The following is a 23,383-nucleotide window of genomic DNA, read 5'->3' as shown; positions in this document are numbered from 1 at the left end:
AGCCCGGCCCCCACCCTTACCCCACCCCCATTCCAAGGGACTGCAGATAGGGGTGATGCATGGGAGGGCACATGCACCCCCTGAGCATGGCAGTGCACGCCCTACAAAAAGGCACTGCTGATACTGTTGGGGGAGCCTGTGGGTGGTCGCCACTTGTCACTCTGCTGCCAACACCGCTAGCAGTGTCTGCTGACCTCTGGTCAGTGCTCACCACCTCCCTTCCCTGCTGCCAATGTCTGCAGGAGCTCCGTGCTTCCCATCTCTGTGCTCCCACCACCGCCAGTGCAGCTGTGCCCTCCCGGCTGCCAGGGGCACGTGGTATTCATGGCTACAGAGCTCTCCCAATCCCAGTCAGAGTCTGGGGTCTTAGTGGGCTGGGGGGGTTCAGACAGTACTTAGGGATCCTACTGAACCCCAGGACCAAGAGGAGGATGCCTGAGACCCAGCAGACTCTGTGAAGCCTGTGGACTTCTCGGTCCTGGTGGTCCCCAGGAGCAAGCTACTTGCATTTCTTGACCATGACTACACCTGCCAGTCCACCAGCAAGGTACAGCTTGCCTTGGACCATTGAAGAGCTTTTGACAGCATCTTTGCCACTGCGTGGGCACTGGTGGGGAAAAGCAAGGGGCCCGAAAGATGCAATGCCCAGTGTAGGCAGGCGTCGACTACCTTTTCCCCTTTTTCCTTAGAACTGGCCTGCCACAACTAAGGAGATGGTAAAAGATTAGATGTTAATCCCTGAGGGGAGCGGGTGAGAAGTACCAGACCACTCAGGTGTTGGCTCCACCAAGCACCTGTCTTTATTGAAGTTAATACAACAATTTAATAAAATTGCCTCATTAGTGTGGAAGTGGCTGTTCCGCCGCTTGGCTGATTGCATCTTCCCCCAATCGTGGCTGCCTCTCTGCTGTTCTGATTGGGAGCTGGTTATCTTTGGGGTCTTTTCTCTAAGGCAGCATTCCCAGACTCTCAGGGATCTTGCCAGACACCTGCCAGCTACTGCCCTCTGTGTGAGTATCCCCACCTCACCCGTCTGACGTCAGCCTCCTGTGCCCCTGCTTCTGGTGTCCTCTATTGCTCCATCAGCCCCGCGTCATCTGCTCTCTTCTTCTCCAGTGCCCCAAGGGCAAATGCTTGATCCCTGGCTCTGCCTTTTATGTATGGCGGTGGCCATAATCACCCTCATCCTCTCCTGGTGTGCCAAACCCCTCACTGCTGTGTCCTGGTTCTCCTATTCACCCGTGTTCTGGGTTTCCCCGGTAACGGGTTCTGCTCGGGCCACTGTTAAAAGTGCTGTATGCCTCTGCAGAGTGTTTGGTCAAGCTCAACTGGACCCTGACAGAGCCCATCCCATTCAGGAGAGGGGTATATCAAGGCTGCCTGCTGTCAGGGCAGCTGTACGCCTTGGCCCTGGAGCCATTCCTGCAGAGGTGGGTGGCGGAAGGTGTGCATCCGGCACCTTCTCCTGCAGAGGTGGGTGGCTGGTCCTGTTGGTGTATGCAGATGACATACTCCTCATAGTCCAGGACTCAGGCAACCTGGCGCAGGTAGAGGCCTGCCAGAGAACTTTTTTGCATTTTGAACCTTTGACCCCCATGTCACTCTTACCCTTTTCTTTCTTTAATTTTTTTTTTTGGTAGGACAACTATCTGTTGTATCTTTCAAACTTTGGCCCCACTTAACTTTTACCATACTGGTAAACAAGTTAAGAGGCTGTGACTTGGATGACTACACAGTCCGGTGGGTGGCGAATTGGCTAGAGGGTTGCACCCAGAGAGTCGTAGTGGATGGGTCGGTATCGACCTGGAAGGGTGTGGGCAGTGGGGTCCCGCAGGGCTCGGTCCTTGGACTGATACACTTCAATATCTTCATCAGCGACTTGGACGAGGGAGTGAAATGTACTCTGTCCAAGTTTGCGGATGACACAAAACTGTGGGGAGAAGTGGAAACGCTGGAGGGCAGGGAACAACTACAAGCAGACCTGGACAGGTGGGACATATGGGCGAAAAACAACAGAATGCAATTTAACAAGGAGAAATGCAAAGTGCTGCACCTGGGGAGGAAAAATGTCCAGCATACCTATTGCCTAGGGCAGAGCTTTCCAAACTTTTCACGTTGGTGACACACTTTTTAGACATGCATCATTTCGCGACACAGTAATTCAGTTCCGAGGGAGGGGCCAAGGGAAGCAGACGTGAGTAAGGGAGCTTCGCGGTGCCCTTCTGCAAAATTTTCTGCATTTTGCGCGACACACCTACACACTGCCGCCGACACACTAATGTGTCGCGGCACACAGTTTGGAAAGCTCTGGCCTAGGGAATGACCTGCTTGGTGGAACGGAAGTGGAAAGGGATCTTGGAGTCCTAGTGGACACCAAGATGAACATGAGTCAGCAATGTGATGAAGACATCAGAAAAGCTAATGGCACTTTATCGTGCATCAGCAGATGCATGACGAACAGATCCAAGGAGGTGATACTTCCCCTCTATCGGGCGCTGGTCAGACCGCAGTTGGAATACTGCGTGCAATTTTGCGCGCCACACTTCAAGAGGGATGTGGATAGCCTGGAGAGGGTCCAGAGAAGGGCCACTTGTATGGTTAGGGGCTTGCAGGCCAAGCTGTATGAGGAGAGACTGGGGCACCTGGACCTCTTCAGCTTCCGCAAGAGAAGGTTGAGAGGCGACCTTGTGGCTGCCAACTTCTTCACAGTTAGAGTGGCCAAGGTCTGGAATGGGCTCCCAAGGGAGGTGGTGCTCTCCCCTACCCTGGGGGTCTTCAAGAGGAGGTTGGATAGGCATCTAGCTGGGGTCATCTGAACCCAGCGCTCTTTCCTGCCTATGCAAGGGGTCAGACTCGATGATCTATTGAGGTCCCTTCCGACCCTAGCATCTATGAATCTATGGGCCGCCAATGTGAGGACGCGCTCAGGAAGGCTAACCACACCTTGTCATGCATCCATAGATGCATCACAAGCAGGGCCAAGGAGGTGATCCTCCCCCTCTAAGTGACACTGATCAGGCCACAGTTGGAGTACTGCGTCCAGTTCTGGGCGTCGCGCTTCAGGAGGGATATGGCCAGCATCAAGAGGGTCCAGAGGAGGGCCACACGCATGATCCAGGGGCAGCAAGGCAGACCCTGCAAGGACCTGAACCTGTTCAGCCTTCACAAAAGAAGGCTGAGAGGGGACCTGGTGGCTGTCTATAAACTTACCAGGGGGGACCAGCGGGGAATGGGAGAGAGCCCGTTTCCCCAAGCACCTCCCAGAGTAGCAAGGAATAACGGCCATAAGTTGTTTGAGAGTAGATTCAGGCTGGACATTAGAAGGTACTACTTCACAGTCAGGACAGCTAGGATCTGGAACCAACCTCAAAGGGAAGTGATGCTGGCTCCTACCTTGGGGGTCTTTAAGAGGAGGCTTGATAATTACCAAGCTGGGGTCATATGAGCCCAGTATTCTTTCCTGCCCAGGGCAGGGGGTTGGACTTGATGATCTACTTAGGTTCCTTCTGACCCTACATCTATGAATCTATGAGGGCCACTTGCATGCTTAGTGGTGGCCTCCATGAAAGACCCTACGAGGGGAGGTTAAGAGATTTGGATCTCTTCAGCCTTTACAAGAGACGGCTGAGGGGTGAGGTTGTAGCTGCCTATAAGTTTATCAAGGGAGTACAACAGGGAATTGGTGATGCTGTATTTACCAGAGCGCCCCAGGTAGTAACTAGGAATAATGGGTGCAAACTAGTGGAGAGCAGATTTAGATTAGACATTAGGAAGAATTTTTTTTTATGGTAAGGGTGGCCAGAATCTGGAATGGGCTTCCAAGAGAGGTGGTACTGTCACCTAACTTGGAGGTCTTCAAGAGGAGGCTTGACAGTCACCTGGCTGGGGTCATCTGACCTCGGTCCTGTTTCCTGCCAGGGTCAGGGGGTCAGACACAATGATCCATTGTGGTCCCTTCCGACTCTAGAATCTATGAAAATTCTACCTTACAGCAACATGCAGTAAGTAATAATCCAAGGGACTTCTTTCTACCTGGAGAAAAGCTGGATGTTGGGCTTATATAGTAGGAAACAGTCTTCAATTCTGTAGAGGAACAACTTCCTTAACATTGTTATCCTTTTAAGGGCCAGATTCTCTCCTGTTAAATAACTGTTGAGTAGGAGGAATGAGGTCTGAGATCTGTTAGACAAGACAGTTGACTAGGATGACTTAATTTGGTATGACCCTGAGTAGGAGGTTGCACTAGATGACCTCATGTGGTCCCTTCCAGCCCTGCTTTCCTATGATTATAGAATAGTTTAGGAGGATCCCTGAAATATTCAGAGATGGAGCACAGATTTTTATGGGGGGTGGGGTGGGGTGGTATTTATTTGTGTGTTTTCTCCTGGACTTGTGTTTTCACAGGTCACTCCTAAAGAATTCTGTATGCTGAAGCACCGTTAATATGGATATTTGCTGCATCCTTTTTCAAATGGTTTTACTACTGAGGAAAGATATCACATAAATGGTATGGTTTATAGTTATAATATCAGGCCTGTACTAGGTGGGAACATAAAGGAAAACCAAAGCAATAGTTAAAGTAACTCATACTTAGCTGCATGCTCGCTTATCTGTGGCCCCAAAACAAACCTTTCAAGTTAATCTTGTTCTCCAACTTCCAGCTCAGTCCTGAGCAGTACAGATTTTGGGACTATACTAAAGGCTGTAGCAACACTGGAAAAACAGGTGGTTTTAAATGTGTTAAAACTATTATAGACAAGGTATGTTAGTTGGTAAGTGTCAATACCCATCTATACCAAGATTTTAATGTATATGTTAATGAATGTTTTTAAAGCATATATTTTCCTAGTTGTGACAAGGAACTTCACTTCAAGACAGTGCTGTTGCCTGAGAAGCAGCCTGTCAGTGTGGCAGGAGGCTGATTAGAGTCACCTGGCCAGAAGGAAGCCATACTTGAGCTATATAGGCCCAGAGCCTGAGCTGGTAAGGCAGTCTAGCTCTGAATGTCACAAGGAGAGGAGCTCGTGGCAGAAGGGCTGTAGCAGGGGTCTTGAGAACAGCTGAACTGGGGTAAGGAACATAGAGCCCGGGAACAGGGGTAGGTGAGCCTATAGCCTGGGGAGACGGGCATTGGAAGTGATAGACGTATAAACGGGGAGGTGAGCCTAGAGAGGGGCAGAGTTAGGGTACAGTAGCCCAGGGATCAGGTAAAGAAGCCCAGATGTCAGGGCCAGGGGCCCATAGCCCAGAGAGGCAGCCAAGGGCCTGAAGCCCAGAGAGGGGCAAAGGCAGGAGCCTGTTTGGGTGGCATATAGTGTCCAGGACCAGCTTCCATAGAGAAAATGCCTGGTGGGGAGTACAGGAGGGAAATCTGCATCCAGGAGAAGCAGACAAGCCTAAACTGGAGAATAGCCAAAGTGAGGGCAGTGCCTGGGCAGGGAGGCTTAGTCATAGGGGCTGAGGCCATGGCCTGAAGAGGCTGGTGATCGATAATATCGGAGAGACATGGGCATGGTGTAAGGGGTGGTTTGGAGCCATGTAATTAGCCCTTAAGGCTGTTTTTCTAGCCTAGAGAAGGCAGTAGTATAACTAGGACAAGATGACTGTAGACCATGGCTGTATACATAATCATAGACTCATTTAAGGATTAACCTGGACACACAGCATTATATGAAACGGTAGATTGCCAGGATACTTAGCAGGAGGGTTATCTGGGTGGTTAATGCAGGATTGATATGACAAAAATGGCTCATGACGTATTGGAGAATCACTGTACTACTTACTACTTTTTGGCTAAAGCTTTCTTGGCTTAGTAAAAAAGATAAATGTACTTCTACCCTATGTAAATGGCTTAGGTAGGAATCTTTTTGTTTTGCTGAGGTAGCAAATGTATTGTTAACAAATGACACTTAAAATCATTGAAAAGAGAGTTACATTTACACAATAATTGTATTGCTCATATTATATTATCTAGGAGCTGTTCCACAAAATTGTTACTTTTATTTAATGGGAAGCCTTATTTGGTGCCATTAAAAAGAGTGGGAGCATAGGAAAAATAGGAGCATCTTTGCAGAATATAATATTTGGGAACTTCCATTTTATGCTGGAATATTGTACGTGTCTCTAAAAATAAGATTGTGTGGCTGGTATTTGAGATTCCTGGTCTCTGTACCCAGATTTTCTGTTCACTTGCAGCATGCCATATCCTATGACCATGGAAGTTCCATGGTCACGGTGCTCTGTATGCAGGACTGAGCTCTAAGCATTTGTGTTGCAGGTACTCCACTTGCAAAGTAAGATTTATAAGATTCTTGTAGTAATTAATTACAATGAAACAAAACTATGGTTAGTAAAGTGCGTTGAGTTGCAGTGATCTTTTCTCTTTATTTAAAACAACACGAGGTTAATATATTATAAATTGTATATTCAATTTGAGAAGGAATGTTTGGCACCATGTAATACAGCACCTCTTCCTCCCCATGCACAACTCCTTCGCCTCAGACCTCCTGAAAATCTAAATGCTGTCTTCCTTTTCTGTTTTTGATTCAAGAATGTGTTGTTTCACACACACAGACACACAAAAGCAATAAGAATTTTATTGGTATTAATAGGGTTTTTTGAGCCTATTCACAAAGGAAAACAAAGCTGCAGTTCTGAATAAAAAGAAAGTAAGTTCTTCCTAGAAATAAATGGCTGGAGGAAGGACTGATATATAGAGGTTAATTTCTTAAGAAGAATAAACCCAGATGCATGATACGTTGTCAAAATGAACATGTGTTTTGGTATAATTTATTAAATTAACAAATCAAATACATTTTTAGTCTATTGACCTGTTTTGGATGCATCTCAGTACACTTTAGGAAACTTTAATGTGTGACAGTCCGACTCCAATTTTAGATACCTAAACATTTTCCAATATTATACTCATCCTGGGTTTTCAGTTGAAATTACCTTTTTAATTTTGGGGGGCATTTGGGGGGGGGAAATGAATCATCAATTCCTTCATGAAATTGTTACTTTGCTCACCACTCCCCCAGCCTAAACAACCTACTTTTTGCCATATTTAATTTCCTGAGAATGGAAATGCATCATAGAATACTGAATGATACCTCTAACTGATGTGGAATGCCTAAATAAACTTCTCTAAGAGATTGCTGTGAATGACAGAGTGAACCAGTGCTTCTCCGTATAAGGCAATGTGCTGGATGTACAAATGGGTTTGAAGAATTCCAGAGTGCTAGCAACTGATAGATGCCCAGTGATGCTCCACACAACAGCTAGGAAAGAGATTTTATTAGGGCCCGTTGTGTTGGTGATAAAACACCAGACCATAATGCTAAGTGCATGAAAATTGGTGCTCCTTTCAGAGGTTTCAGTGTTTGGTGATGGTGTGGTGGCAAAGGGAGGCTTAGAGGAAAAAAGAACAATATCATATGAAATAGATTATGTCCTCAAACAGACCCATTACTAGCCAAGAAAAGGTGTGTGCATGTACAGTATGTGGAGCCAAGTGAGAGTGCTTCCTGGGTGTTCTCTCTTTTCCTTTGTCAGCTCCACAGTTCAGAGTTGGCCCCAGTGCATAAGGCGTATGGCTATAGGACCTATTAAAGTGGAGACTTCAAAATGTTTTCACACTTGATTCTGCTTCCTACATTTTAGGAGTTTTTAGCATCTTTTTTTTTTTTTTTTCCCAACAAGCCTTTGCTTCATTATCCACTCTTTTTGAACAATCTGCCTTCCACCATCCCGAGGGAACAAGGCAGGTCCTGAGACAGCCTGAGGTTGTCTCTCTTGATTCATTTAGAGGACATAACAAGGAATTTCTTCCTTTTCCCCCCCTAGTAGGACATGGTTGCTGCTTCATCTATTGGTGGAAAAGGCTGGGGCCACTGGGATACATTCAGTCAGATGACAGTAGTTGCCTCCACCTTGTTTTCTCTTTTCTGGTGAGTTTTTTCCTCACCCACATAACAGGAGAGACAGGGGGCAGGAGTAACTCTGCTAAGTGAGGTAAAGGTATGGCTTCCCTTCTCATATTAAGCAGGGGAATAGAGATGCGCTCCCCTTCATGTTAATTTCTGGCTAGCAGAAGGGCCAGGTGTACTTCAAATGCAAAGGACTGACTCGTATGGAAGAAATGTTTAAAAAAAAATAAATAAATAAATAAAATTATGACTACTTTTTCAATATCCAAATTGCATTTTAAATATTACAATTGCCCTACCTCCCTTTAAAATACTATTTAAAATACAGGGATGTATTGAAAAAAAAATAATGTATTTGATAATTTAATATATAAATCATATTTATTCCATCAGGGTCATGAGTGATATATTTTTCCAAATGTCTGTACATTCTTGAGTGGAATATCAATATCTCTCTTTGTTTTTTTTAAAACTAATTTCATATGCTTAAATGTTGAAAATACCTGATATAACATGTGTTCTGTTATAATTGTAGAAAAGATCACCTTCAGGTTGAATCCTAGCAGTTTAAAAGGCTGGTGTGAGGTTAACTGAGTTCCCATCAAGCATTTTCCAATGTAGTATGTGAACTGTCCCTTGAAATCCTTTCCACTCTATGGTCGCAATCTAGCAAAACAGTTAAGTGTGTATATAACTTGAGGGAGGCCAACAAGACTCATAGTTCTTAGCATCCGATGAAGTAAGCTCTTGCTTACATAAGCTTTTGTATCTGATTCAGTTAGTCTATAAGGTGCACATCTACCCTGCCTTCTGCCTGACTTCAGACTTATGTGGACAACTCTCTACTAATAATTTTTGTTTGGAGACATCTCAGTGCTTTGCTGGGTCATGGGTAAGATCCTTAAGTTTTACACAATTTTGTTTATACCTGAGTCTGTCCTGAGTGGTGTTCATCTCTTCCCCTGAGATGAGTCTCTCCAAGTTCTCATGTTGTTCTTTAGCATAAGGAGTGGTACTTCATCTTCTTTCTGAGGGTATCCCCTGAATTTCACCATGGAAGCTTCATTTGCAGTAACATCCTGTGTAGCTTTCTCTGGCTGGAATGATAAGTGACTCAATTTGCAATCTTTTGGTTTACATTTTTTCTTGATTTATGTTGAGAAATGTCCCAAACAGAAATCCCCTAACAGGATGAGGATATTGTCGTAGCAAGTTTTGCTGTTCTGCACATTCACTGCCTTTTAAATCGTTTCAGGGTCCCTACGTAGTTCATCCATGCTTGCAGTCCCCATGACACTCGCAATATGTTACTTATATCTCTCAGAAGCCTTCTTTTCTGCATTCATCTCTTTCAGATAGCAATCAAAGACTTGCTGATGAATTTCTGAACAGCTTTTGGGATGCATGACTACTCGAATTCCTATCTTCCTCTTCCATTCTGGACATCTGCTGTTTATCAACTGTTCTCCCTAGGACTCTCTTCCGCTTCATACCCCTCCTGTATTTCTTGTGTGTGTTATATTTTTTTGAGATCTCTTTTAACTTCTTTTGCTATGGCACATCACTCTGCACCCCTGGTGTTTATTTCCAGGTGCTGGATCTGGAAATCTGAACAGCTGTTACTAGCTATTGTTTCTATAGTTCTCCCACCAGTGTAAATGGCTAGGTTGATTTTGGTTGTTGTTGCTGTGTTGCCCTTGCCCACCCTGCATTTTCTCCCATCTTTAGAAACTTACCTGTCCCAAACAACAAAAAAAGAAAACCTGCAGCCTTGAGTAAAGGGATGATTTTGTTCTTGTAGGCACTTCTAGTCAGATGCATCGTCACATTAAAAATGTATATATTTTTAAATGTAAAATCTTAAAAGCATAGAGGAATGTTGAAGAGAGGATGGTAGGCCTGAAATTAAGTTGCTTAGTGTGCGGGCCGGGAGCGACCCGAGCCCTTTTCGTGCTGCATGTGGGCTGTGGCCAGCAGCCCGGGCACGCCGGGTCGGAGAGGGAAGGCCTTCGAGCTGGAATTAGGTACAGACACGTAGCGGTAGTTTAAAAGATTGTTTACTTACACCGAGATGGCAGTGGTGCAGGCTGGAAAACTTGCTCAAGTTGCGGTTACAGACAGAAAAGAAAACAAAACTCGAACCTGCAGGGCACGAGGGTACGTCGCAAAGGGTTCCGGCGATGGGAAGATGAAAATACGAGGGTACGTCGCAAAGGGTTTCAGCGACGGGAAAGTAAACTTGCAGGACTCGAACCCAGGTAGAAGAGCTCTGGAGTCGTCCGGCAAGGACTCACACGAAGTTTGCTAGGCTCCATGGGTCCTTCTGCTACACGAAGTTTGCTAGGCTCCGTGGGTCCGGTTCTTTTGCGCGCGGGAAGGGATACGTCTGGGAACCTATCGGCGACGGGGAGAGGCTAGAGGTTGATCAGACCTCTGTTGCCTACTTGAAATGTGCTGGGTCCATAAGGATCCGCAGCGCTTAGAGATCTTCACACAGCGTGAAGTCTCCTCCTCCCTTGTTCGTGGAGTCCTCCAACTTGGGCGGAAACCACTCAAGCCTCTTATACGGCTAGCAAGCCAATCACTAGCCTCCACGTGTGAATAATTTAGAACTGGCCAATAATGGGACTCGAATTAGCATACAAATGGTGGGAACTCTTTGCAACGAGCATTTCTGTGCTGCAACAAAGAAATGCACCCTGCAAAGAAAGTTTCAAATTGGAGGGAAATTCTCCCTTGCACCGGGGTTCTCTTTTGCAGCAGAAAACTCCACCGTGCAAGGAAGCTGCAATTTAGCGGGGACAATTTAGCAGTGCCGAAGCGCACACAAACAAAAATCACACCCTTTGGGTTGTGACACTTAGTTTTTAAGTACTTGTGTAATTTGTTTTCAGAGTCATCTCAGGCTACATTGTCAAATGTATCTTGACCTGACCCCTATGCATATTTTATATGGTAAAAGGAGTGTTCTTAGCAATCTCCTCCCCCCCCAGTATTTTTTTGAGTCAATTCATGAAGGAAAACAAAGCTGCAGTTCTGAGTAAAAACAAAAGTAAATTTTGCCTGGAAAGAAATGGTCAGAAGGAGTGGTGTATAGAGGTGATCTGTTGAGAATCAACCCAGATGCATGTCATGTTGATAAATTATATGTAGGAACCCTTTTGATTAAGTGCATCCAGGATATTGATAACAATGGTTACATATTGCAGCAGCATTTTTTTACTACTTTTGGTTTCTTAGTATTAGTTACCTTTATTTATAAAATAATGTGCATGATGGACAGTAGGTGGTGCAGCTTTCTTTCCACTTATTCCAAAAAGAAGTGAGAGTTGGACAAAAAAAAAAGTACTAAAGCTCACTAAATTTTTTAACACATTCATTAAAATATGGACAATGGCTAAATGAAGTTCCAGGTAAAAGTTGTCATAATATCCTTGGCTGAGCATGGAATATTGATGCGTTGCAGCATTAGGTAGTGTTATGAGAGCTCCTTACCTTCCAGGGAAATTGGGTTGTAATACTTAGCCAATAATGAGTTGATGAGTTATTTAGCATTTTTTTTAAGGTAGAAAAAAAATGCTGTTTAACAGCAAAAAGGTGGGCAGGAAACAAGGCAGGATGACACTTTATGGTGGGAACAGATATTGCCTGATGTCTCATTTGTGCCACTATAAAATTAGCTATGGTAGCACAAATGTTGAATGAATAGACTCTTTGTTGCACCACACAAAAGGGAAATCAGCAGCGTGGCCACTGAGGTGGTAATAGGATCTATTGCCTTATTGAAGTGGATGTCTATTACCTCTGCAGTTCTTTCCTGGGTCTAGCAGGGCAGTGGAAAAGTCTTTTCCTGCCCAGCTCAGTGGTCTTCTCTACAGTCATGGGGAATTAGGTCTTGCTAAGTGTGGAAAAGTGGGGAAGGTTTTTTTAACAGGGTGGAGAGGAAGAGATCACATTGTCCCTTTTATGGCCCATGATGGTGTATACAAGTAGCAACATGTGTTTTGCCCAGTGAAGTGAATCAGCTGTGCTGTGACATTACAGCACAGCTGATCCACTTCATTTGGCTATGTCTATTTCTGTCTTTAAGAGGTGTGGGTTTTTTTTGTTTTTTGTTTTGTTTTGTTTTGTTTTTTCTTTTTTCTTTTTCAGACAGGTAGGTGTACTTTTGTAGGTGACAATATACTTAGACGGTATGAATGTAAAAAGGTAGGTCTGAAACCCTTAGTCCAATTAACTTTAGGTCATTTTAGTGTGTGACAGTGGAGCGTATGTTGCAGGCAAGTTCTGTGATGATATTTACCAACTGAATTTAATTACTACTGTTAATTAAGAACCACTTGCTTAGATGTATTTTACATAAATGTAGTGAGGCATATTTTGTGCCCTTTGAAAAGTATCTAGTCCTGAATTACAAAAGGAACATAAAGTATTGTTTAGAATAGACATGTGGTCAGAATTCTTAGACAGACAGACTAAGCCCTTTATTATATGTCTGCCCATAATGCTTTTGGAGCACTCTGATTGGTTAGTGAAACAGCCAATCAGAGTGTGGAGCACCACCACGATGGAGGGGAGAGAGTGGGGGCGAGGCCAGTGGCGCTGCTCCTTGGAGGCAGTGCTGGCCAGTTCTGTCCCATCCGTCCCTGTCATCCCCAGCAGAGGGGGACAGTGAGGATGGAGTGGATGGGGGGGTGAGGCCAGTGGTGCTGGCTTTGTGCCCCCCCTGCCCTACTGCTTGGAGGTGGCGATGGCGTGAGGTGCTGGCAGAAGGGATGGTGGGGCAAGCTCTGCCCCCCCCCCCCCCCCCCCCCCCCCGCGGGGGGCGCCCCCCCCCCCGCTACTGGAAGGTGGCAGGGGGTGGTGTGTGGCAGCGCTCTGTCCCTGCCTGCGCACCCCACTCCCCGTCATTCTTGATGAGCAATTCACTAGTATTTAATAAAAAGGTAGGAAAGATCCCTAAATGTTGAGCTGAAGTTGTCAGATGGGAACAGTTGGCCAATCAGAATAAGAATGAGCATGGCAGAAGATGTGGAACTGAGAGTGGAAGCAAAGGGGTCAATTTTAAAAGGTCTGGGAAGAGCCGGTGTCTGATATGGGTTAAGGAAGAAAAAGATGGATAGGAAGAAAATGGATGGAGTGAATTAGTACAGACTGGGGACCAACTGGCTGGGCAGCAGCTCTGCAGAAAACACCCTATGGGTTACAATGGGAAATACACTGAATATGAGCCAACAGCGTGCCCTTGTTGCAAAGAAGGCTAACAGTATACTGGGCTGCATTAGTAGAAGCGCTGCCAACAGATCCAGGGAAGTGATTCGTCCTCTCTATTCAGCACTGGTGAGGCCACATCTGGAGTACTGTGTCAAGTTTTGGGCCCCCCACTACAGAAAGGACGTGGACAAATATGAGAGAGTCCAGTAGAGAGCATTAAAAATAGATAGGTGGCTGGGGCACATGACTTATGAGGAAAGGCTGAGAGAACTGTGTTTATTTAGTCTGGAGAAGAGATGGCTGAGGCATGAGTTAATAGCAGCCTTCAACTACCTGAATGGTGGTGCCAAAGGGGATGGAGCTAGCCCAGGGTTGAGGGAAAATATGGCTCGGGCTGGACCCGGCCCACCAGGCCATTCTATCCAGTCTGCAGGTTTCTTCTAAAAAATGATTATTACTGACTCACAGCTGCCCCTCTGAAAGCCGGCAGGAGGTGGGTTTTCAGAAGTCACATACCATTGGACTCGGCAGGCTCTGTGCCTCCACTTCCATGGGTGTCCCAGTACTCCATCTAGGAGTCCCATGTGAAGGCACTGTGTAGTAGTGTGCGACTGGACAGTTGGTGAGTGGAGTGGCTCCCCACTGGAGTGCTGGAGGCATGGAGCCAGCTCAGGGCTACTCTTGTAGCCCTCAACAGCTCACCAAATGTCCTTAAGTGGCTGTCAAGCCAAAATAATTGTCCACTCCTAAGCTAGGCTGCTCTCAATGGTGGCAGATAAATTTGTGGATGCCATTTGTCATTGGAGGAACAAGGAGCAATGGTTTCAAGTTACAGCAAGATAAGTTTAGGTTATAGTTGAGGAAAAACTTTCTCACTAGGAGGGTAATAAAACACTGGAACAGGTTATACCCAGAGAGGTGGTGGAATTTCCATCGTTGGAGGATTTTAAGACCCGGATAGACAAAACCTTGGCTGGAATGATCTAGTTGGGCATGGTCCTGCTTTGAGCAGGGGGGTGGACTAGGGGACCTCCAAAGGTCTCTTCTGCCATTCCTCATTTTCCATGATTCTTTGAAAGAGATTGTAAAGGAAGCATGATGATGATAATGAACTTGTATTAATGCCCTACTTCCTTCTTTGTTCTTTGCTTCCTTTATTAGTATGCTTCTTTTAAAGTTGTGTCTTTAAGAAAAAGTCAAGATTCATGGATATTTCTTTTTTATTTTAAATGCCAAAATATAAGAGTGACAATAGTTATACTAAAGACCTGACCTCTCTGAAAGCAACAAATTATCAGGCAGTGGTTGTACAAATAGGCTTTAATAATATATGGCATTTAAAATAGAGACATTAATCCTGTTTAAATGGCATAGGAGTTAGTTCTTCATAAAAATACCTAGAAGTATATTACATCTCATTGTCTAACATGCTTATGAAGCTAAAATTAATAAGCCAAAGCTTCCAAACGCTAAAGGAAGTTCAAAGTATTGCACTATATTTTTCTGAACTGTGCAGCCTCCACCTTGATAAAACAAAATGTTGAAATAAATACAGTTTCGCCCTAGGCAGTAGTTCATATCATAATAAAGGTGGCCCTAATTACTCTCCTAAAGAAAAAAAAATCACCTGAGAATCCAAAAAGAGCTAATTATTGGATTTTCTGAACCCGACTCCTGAATTTTAGTCCAAATATAGTTGTATGCCGACCTAGACATCCGGCACTATTACTTCATTAAAATACATCCAGCATGGTTAATTCAGTTTACTGTTGGTCTGGACACTTGCTAGGAAGAAGGCAATACAGGGTTGGGCATGCAGAATTGCCAGACTGCAATGCTGTATTACGGATCTCCTTGAAGTGATGATGATAGTGGGCTTTGTTTAGGGACAAGCCACACTGGGGGCATACTTGCTGTACAGGATTTGCCTCACTGTATCTGTAGCAAATGTTGTTAATGGGGATTCAGACTTAAATGTCTTGCATAAAATAGAATAAATTTAAATCTTAAGGCTAGGGACAGACATTCAAAGCCTGAGCCTGAATTGATTCAACCGTTGCAGGTTAGCCTAACCTGGCTAGTCTGAACTGATTTCCAACCATACAGACAAGCCCTCTGAACTGAGGAAATTCAGGCACATGCCTGCAGTGGCTCAGGCTGGAAGCCGGTGGGGTGCTAGAGCAGCCTTCCCTTCCTTGCAGAGCTGAGCTGAGGGGGGTGTGGCCAGGTCCCAGCAGGAGGCTCTGATTAGGGAGGGGTGTAAACCCCCAGCTTACCTGCAGTCCCAGGCTTTTCCTGGTTCTCTGCTCAAGGAGCGAGAGTGTTGCCAGCTCCCAGCTAGCACTGAGGCAAAGGGGTGTGTGTGCACTGCATGCATCTGTTGATGATATGGAGCTTTTCAATCTCCCTCCCTGCTTCTCTATACTGTGTGCAGCAATCTGACAGGCAAGCAAGCCAGGGACAGGGGGACTATAAGTGTCACCCCTATCTCAGTGTTTATTGCCCCAATAAGAAAACAGAGGGACATTACCAGCTACCTGTTTATTCTGCCTGTTGATTTGGCACAGACCCAGCATGTGGTCTGCTAGCTAATACACGGATACCTTCTCTGCAAGGCAGAGGGGAGGGGGGAATTCCTGCTTAGCAGGGGGAAGGAGGGGAGCAAACAGCTCTTAAATAACTTTTTCAGGGAAGGACATTAAGTTACCTGTTGAGCATCTCGCAAAGCCTGTCTGCCTCTGTCATCTAACACAGCACTGTAGCCAGTATGTAGTCTGCTAGCCAATGCTGAGGTGTCTTTGAGGGACAGGGGAATGCCTGCTTAGCACAGAGTGGGGAACAGAAGTCAGGCAGATGCCTGCAGAGACTGCCAAGCTCCAGCAAGACAGCAGAGGGAAGGGGCCAGTCCTGCTGTGGAAGATAGAGCCCTGCCCAGCCAGAGAGCATGCCAGGATCCTGGGGGACTCTGATTTGTCTTAAACCAGCAAGAGGTCTGGGACAGACATTGCATAAACCGGTTTGACCCAAATCAGTTAAGTCTGATACGACATTCAACCAAGTTTATCTCAAACTGGTTTCAGCGATTTTTCAAGCTGGTTCATGTGCACTGAACATCTTTCTCTTACAGGTTTGAACCAGTTTGTGTAATGTCTGTTCTTAGCCTAAAAGTCATATTTTTCCAAATTACTAACACTTGCAGCTCTAAGCAAGACTCATTTGTTTCTACCCTTCTTGTGCACATCCATATTCCTGCAATTGGATGCTTTTAAATAAGGCCAAAGTTAGTTCAAATTAATATATGCCAGTTTATAATAGAGGATCATCATGCAGGATCAACAGTTATGTGGGAGAGAGCAATAAACATCTTGTGCTGCTACTGGTATGTGTGGCTGTAACCATATTACATACATCATATCTGAAAAAAAAAAATAATTGTACTGCAGTACATCTTCAGTAATAGTGGTTGGGAAAAGGGTTAACTATTCACATTCCTCCATGTGGAGGGAAGAAAGCATGGTATGAAACAACCGAACAGCCCTGAAAATTACTGAATATAGTCATAATGATTTGACATGTGCCTTTCATCTCTTATCCTTTGGATTTAATATGAAAGATCTCTTCCTTCTTTTATCATCCAGCTTGTTTAGGTTGTGTAATGATATAATATGAGGAATCTTACAAAAACACTTTGTCTCATGAATAAGAGACAGGTTGTCTACAGGTATTGCCAGATCAGATATAGTAAAAAGTAAACTGGAAAATGAATGAGTTGCTTCTATACTTGTACATGTGTGAGCAGACTCACCACAAAGGAATGTAGTAGGCTGGTATTGTACTAAATTATATTTCTTTAGTTCAGAAAGGATAATAGTGATTTTTTTTTTTTCCCTAATCCAAAATAAAGTTTGGTCTCTGGTGTATGGGTGTCAATTCCACAGTCTTTTTGAATAATAGTCTCACTTGTTCATTGGGACTTCAGTGTAGTGTATTGCAGTTTACCAGATAACGTAGGTGTTGGTTATAACATTTATTATTCACTGAAGCTATTTTAAATAATGTATTTATTGGGGGATGGATTTTTCAGGCTCCCATAATCACAACCACTACAAGCTATCTATCTAAAGTACAGTAAAAGGTTCTAGGTCATCATCAGGCCATTTTAAAGGGCATACTGCCTGTCTACAGCCAGCACATTTGGGCCAGCCTGTCAGGTGCTATCAACTGTCAGAGCTTCAGCATGCTCAGGTATGTAACTACTGAGGTCCTGATCTGTTAAAATAAATCAATACTTTCAATAAAGGACAACATACTATACCAAAAGGAGAAAGTTATTAAATTGATTTAAAATGCCAATTCAAATTGCAAAACCATAACTAATATAGAAAAAATGTATGAAGTAGTGAACTACTTGTTCGAACACAGGATCAGTAGCTAGGAAGTTCTTTGTTTTCTCCCTGACTCCCTACTGCCCATCAGTAAATTTCATTAATATTTTTGAGATGTAAAATGTCTATTTGTAAAATGTTGATAGATACATAGCCTCAACAGAAAGTGGGTGTTATGCCCAGTATTTAGGTTGCAAAGCAGTTTGAAGATATAATACACTATAGGGCAAGTAATTTTATTAAAGAAATTGCAGAATAGTTTAAATATTTCCTGAATGCACACTAGAATGAGAGGAAACTTCATCAGAAAAGGGATTGAAATTTGGTAGACTGGCCAACCCGTGGAGGTATGCTGATGAGAGAGAGAATGTTATCAAGACATACTATTTGCTGTTACTAACAATTCAAGTTCTAGTGTTTTGCTACCCCTTCCAAGCCTTGCATATCAGATCTCATACTATTTTTCATTTAAATCGGGGGTCGGCATTGTTTTTGGCTGGAGTGCCAAAAACGCCCTAACCCTGACCCATGCCTTAACTTGGCAAGTCAGGGGTAGATAGTGGGGGAGTGGTGACTGCAACCACACCTCCAGGAGGATGGCAGGGGAGGGGTCTGGGGCAGTGTAACCCTGCTTCCCTTGAACATGTCTCCCCCCCCCCCCCCCCCCCCCCCCCCATCTGTCCAGACAGAAGTGTGTGTGTGCAGCCACCACAGAACCTGGCCAAGGCCTCTGGAGTCTGGTGCAGCTGTGCCTGGTGTGCCCCTTCCCTGTAGTCCTCCCAGAGGTGCCCATGCACTTGCCATCTGCAGCTGGCCACCATGGAGTCTGCCTAGGGCTTTGGAGCCCAATGAAGCTGTCTGCAGCCACCTGGCTGCAGCCAGCTCAAGTTCTAGGCAGCTGCTGCCAGCCACAGACCCTGGCTTGCTTGCAGCCTCATGGTGGCCTGCTGCGAGCAGCCTGAGCTCCATGGCCAGCGACAGCTGCCCAGAACCCAGGTCGGCTGCAGTGTGCCGAGCAAAATGGCCTTGTGTGCCATGCTCTGGCATGTGCTAGGGGTTGCCAACCCCTGATTTAAATGTTTTCAATTTTTATAAAAAGGGCAGAAACATAATAAAAACCTCAAATATGCTTATGAAGGGCCTTAAAAAGGCTGCTCCACAAGACAACAAAGGAAAAAGTCTTGTTTATGTCACCTAAATCCCCTTGCTGTCTTTAGGTTTTGATAGGTTAGCCATGACCTGTTTCTCCTCTTAGCAGGGATATCCCAGAAAGAAGGAAGAAGCTCATTATAATACATGCACATGGCAGAATTGACCGCACTACATTCTGGATAGCTATATCTACAGGTAAGTCTGCAGTATTGCACCCACAATATTTGAATTTAGTAGCGCATTTAAAATATACAGCAGTATATGCCTGTAATCAAAATGGACAGGTCAAATTTAGAAAGATCAGAAAAAGTTCCACTCTCTGTTATGCCAAATATAACATAGATAAGTCCTTAAGTTTTCCTTCAGTCAGACTTATCTCCCTTTTTAGGAACTACACTTACTGTGGTGTGAGGAAAGCATCATCTAAGTGACTTGGCATCTTAACTCTGAGAACCTGGGAAACAAATATTGTTTCTTTTGGAATATGTCCAGGGAGAAATTGTCTACAAACATTACCTTCCACTGCTTGCCACACTCCTCTCCAACTATTAGGATTCTTTCTGTAGTTTGGAAAGAAGCCAATGTTATAGAAACATGTATTTGTTTTGTTCTGTTACAAGTTACTTTATTATATTCTACAGATACTCCATGTGAAAGGATAAACTCATAAAAAGCCTTACAAGATTTAAAACCCAAGTGGGGTTGAAGATCCGTGAACTGGTTGTAATCGACCTGTTAAAGCTTATTTGATTAATCCTTCTCCTAAAGATAATGCTTTTGGAGTTCCTCAAATTCTTATAGGGCTTGAGAAGAGTTTAACTTTATTTGTGATGACTGATCATCTTTTCCTGGATTCAAAAGTTAAGTTATTCTTTATCCCCTCTGAAACCCACTTTAGAATGACATAAGAAAATAAAATTATTCCCAGGCTTAAGTGCCATGGATGAGGGCCTGTAACACTGGCTTTAGAAGGCTACCCCCAAGAGAATGAGCACTGTGCATGTGTATATTATTGATGTGCAGATTAAACAACTTTTTAGCTTAGCCAGTGAGTACTTTGGGGTGCATGGGCTGTTCAATCTCATGAAAGAGCTAGAGAATTGGATTTGAAGAGACTTTTTGTAGTAAAAAGGAACTACATCCTATTGCTATCTGTATGTGGGAGGTAAATGATTTGATATTGAGTTTTTTCTTGACAACATCAGTATGCCTTTTTCCATATTTGAGAAATCTGAAGATTTGGGAAATGACCTGAGGGAAGAGGTAGGACCTGGGTTTATAGCTGGAAGTCAGTTAAAGAGTTGATGGCATTGGAAAATAGAGCAAGAAATCTATCTATATTAAGGTTTGTTTTCAAAATCAGAAGAGTCAATAAGGGGAGACAGTAGTTCCACTAAACAGAAAATACAGTTCCACCCACCCCTGGCTGGAATTGTACCATTGCTAGTTGTTCATGGTTTTAATCAGGCATTCAAATCACATATTTGTTTAAAGAGGTCATCAATATCTAGAAAGATACCTTGAACTTTCTCACACATCAAGTTTCAAATAAATAAGTGGATATAGGATTAGAGATTGAACATAAACCGTCTCCTAAAGAAGATTTATCTTCCACATTTTATGGAGAAGGCAGAAGTTGGCAAGTCCAGAAGCTTTGTCTGAGTGAAGGAAGGCTGCCCATATGTGGCTATTCCTGGTTAGATGTAAGGGGTGGGTTGTGGGGAGGAATAACTTTTTCTATACAGTAGGAAGAAATACGAACTTTTGCAGAGACACCCAATTTGCTAGTGAATGGGAACTTTGAGAGTCCAATATTAAACAAATAAGCAGTCTTTGTGTACAAGTGGAAAAAAACAGGAAAGCAATAGTTGCTTTAATTAGAATTCATAGATGCAGAGCTCTGGAAACAAACTGGCATACTTAGAAATGAATTAGAGTTCATGTGGGAAAATATCATGTTACTGTCTCTCCATGACCATAGTGTGTGGAAATTGCATGTAAAAAGGTATTGTATGTTCTTCAGCCTCTGCTGAGCAGGATCAAAGGAAATAAATGAATAGCTTAGAGTATGAGGCAGAACAGCCACTAAAATTTAAAAAGTCTTAACTAAGAGAACATATTTTGACTAGTTTTAAAGAAGGTTTTAAATTTTATAGTGGAAAAATTGCCAGGTAGTTTCAGATGAATATGCAAGCATACTGTCAAAGCACTTAGGAATTTTACATTTTAAGCACGGTAACACAAAGTAATTTGGTTAAAATTATTAGCTGTTGTTATTTAAAAATAGCCCATTTAAAATTCTGATCCCAGGATGCTTGGGAAATACTTAAATTCTTGTAGATTATTTGGTATGTGTAGATAATTGTATGTAACTTTTAACTACAAGTACAATTTAGCTAGGTTTGTTTAAATACAACCATGATTACTTCAATACAGGTACTCATTGCTTAAAGTTGTCCTGGTTTCATTATTACATTGCTGATCTATTAAAGAACATACCTGTTTAAAATTGTGCAGTGTTAGGTTATAATGTTGTTTTGCCACCACCTGCTAGTAGGTAACTACTGTGACATAATTGGATTCGCTTAAAATCATTTAACTTAAAGTTGCATTTTTCAAGAATGTAACTATGACATGATGTGAGGAATAGCTGTATGTGCATGTATTTTGAGCATTATAAGAAAAGGCAAATCATTTTATCCATTGCAGTTGATTATATATTGTTTTAAAAGAAACTCCCTAGGTGTTGTATTCTTTATACATTATATTATGATATATTTTATCTACTGGTTATATACCTGTCAGTTCTGAATGTTTTGTAAACCCAGGAATCTGCTGAGGTTGATCCCCAATTTAGTGGTACATATGAAAATAATGTGTAATACCCTTCCTATTATGATAAAATAAAAGGTTAAGAGGAAGTTGTGAAAATGAAATAACGCATGACCTGGATTTTCAGTTAATCCAGCCCTCTTGGAACATATACATGCAGGCACAAGAATCTCCGATCTCTTGGGAGCATTTTGAGTAATGATGTGAAATATGTTGCGCTCCTGATGTATGGGAGAGGTTAGAGGAAAATAGATGCACGTGCTTGAGGAACTCCATGATAACACTGAAACCAGTTATTTCTAGTAATTCTTCCTGGTGCTTCTTAATTATCTTGGGTGGTAGGGCTCCTCTTCCTGAAGATAGCTCTGCCCACACATCCATTTGCTATGAAGTGTCCTTGGGACTTGGGCTTTTCCTGGTTGACAGCTTACCCTTAACAGAAGGGTGGTCCTGAAGTTCATATTAAAAGTCAGTAGGGTCCAGATGCCACTCCACCAATCTGGTGCTTTAACAGACATAGGCACTTAAGTTCTCTTTCGTTCAAGTCCCTGAAAACCCATTAGTACATTTAACGTGCTGTCACCTTAGCCTTAAAATTAAATTGTGCAAAAGCAGCAAGGGGAGGGCACCCACACTTATTGTATCAACAGTTTTTTAGGGAGTCAAACAGATCACACTTAAGGTGTGAATAGGCAGGAATCTTTCTGGGATAGGCAGCAGTACAGGCATTCAGTCTGTAGCCATCTCCTCTCCCCTACTCTCCATTCCTTTCCCAGACCTAGATCATCACAGTTTGGGAAAAACATGGGGAACTGTGGCTGCTAATTTCCTCCTGGTCCTGGTGGGGAGTGGAGCAGTGAGGAAAGACCCTCTGTGCTTACCCCAGACTAGGAACCAGCAGGTGGCTGCTTTGCTTTGCTCCTGGTCTTTGGGAGTAGAGTGGAGAGAGTGGTAGGGCAAAGCCCCCACCACCTATTCCCCAGACCAGGCTGTGTCTGGCCTGGGGAAGAGGCAGGTAGCAGCAGTGGTATCTCAATGAACCAGCAGTGCGTGCTTTATTTCACTCCTCTCCCAGACTAGATTAGGTAGGGAGTGAGCAGTGTACAGACTTTGATTCTTGTGAGAGAAATTCCATCACAGGAGAGGTCTTCTTTGTGTCAACTTGGAAGATCATAGAGAGGGCATGTTTCCTCTGGGAGAAGTTGAATGAACACTTGTCTGTTCCTAGTTTCTATTGGGAGAGAGGCAGTTCTCCTGGTAAAAATGTAATGCCTATATATAGGCAGACTAGGTTCCTTGGGTGAATTTGATATCTTTTATTAGACCAACCCAAATAGTAATAATTATTAAACAAGCTTTCGAGTTCAAAAGCCCTTCGTTAGGCTAAGGAAGTTTCAGCAGTTGGTGTGTGCTCTTCCTGGCTGCTGAAACTTCCTTAGCCTGACGAAGGGTTTTTGAACCCAAACGCTTGCTTAATAACTTTTCTCCAACTATTTGGGTTGGTCTAATAAAAGATATCAAATTCACCCAAGGAACCTTGTCTGCCTATGTCCTTAGACCAACATGGCTACAACCTAAATGCCTATATATAGCCCTAGGTACCAAAATTGCTCAATTGCCTAACAAGTGGAGTAAGATCTGCCCTAACACTTTTTCCTCCCTCTCTTCATTCTGTGGTGGCTCAGTTTTTCATATCCATTCACTCTACCACCCCAAATGATGCTAGTCTGCTACACTAGGATGAAAGTGATTCGTTTCCCCAACAGTTGCCCACTTCAGACCTTTAATTTCCACTTACAATAAAAATATAGTGTTATTATTCTATGTAAACACTGATGACAGAAACTAACTTGTTCTTCTATGTCAGAACTTTTC

At 43.6% G+C, this 23,383-nt stretch overlaps 1 protein-coding gene across 1 annotated transcript in view; it reads left to right on the top strand.

The window, feature by feature from the left end:
• The window catches only part of LOC102379424 (ADAMTS-like protein 1), a gene marked incomplete at its 3' end in the record, with an annotated part of 697,172 nt that overhangs the window by 22,182 nt on the left and 651,607 nt on the right, over positions 1-23,383 (top strand). The window lies entirely within an intron of this gene.

The sequence above is a fragment of the Alligator sinensis genome, unplaced genomic scaffold (genome assembly GCF_000455745.1).
Source record: "Alligator sinensis unplaced genomic scaffold, ASM45574v1 scaffold917_1, whole genome shotgun sequence".
NCBI lineage: Eukaryota > Metazoa > Chordata > Crocodylia > Alligatoridae > Alligator > Alligator sinensis.
This window is presented reverse-complemented; position numbering and strand designations above follow the sequence as displayed.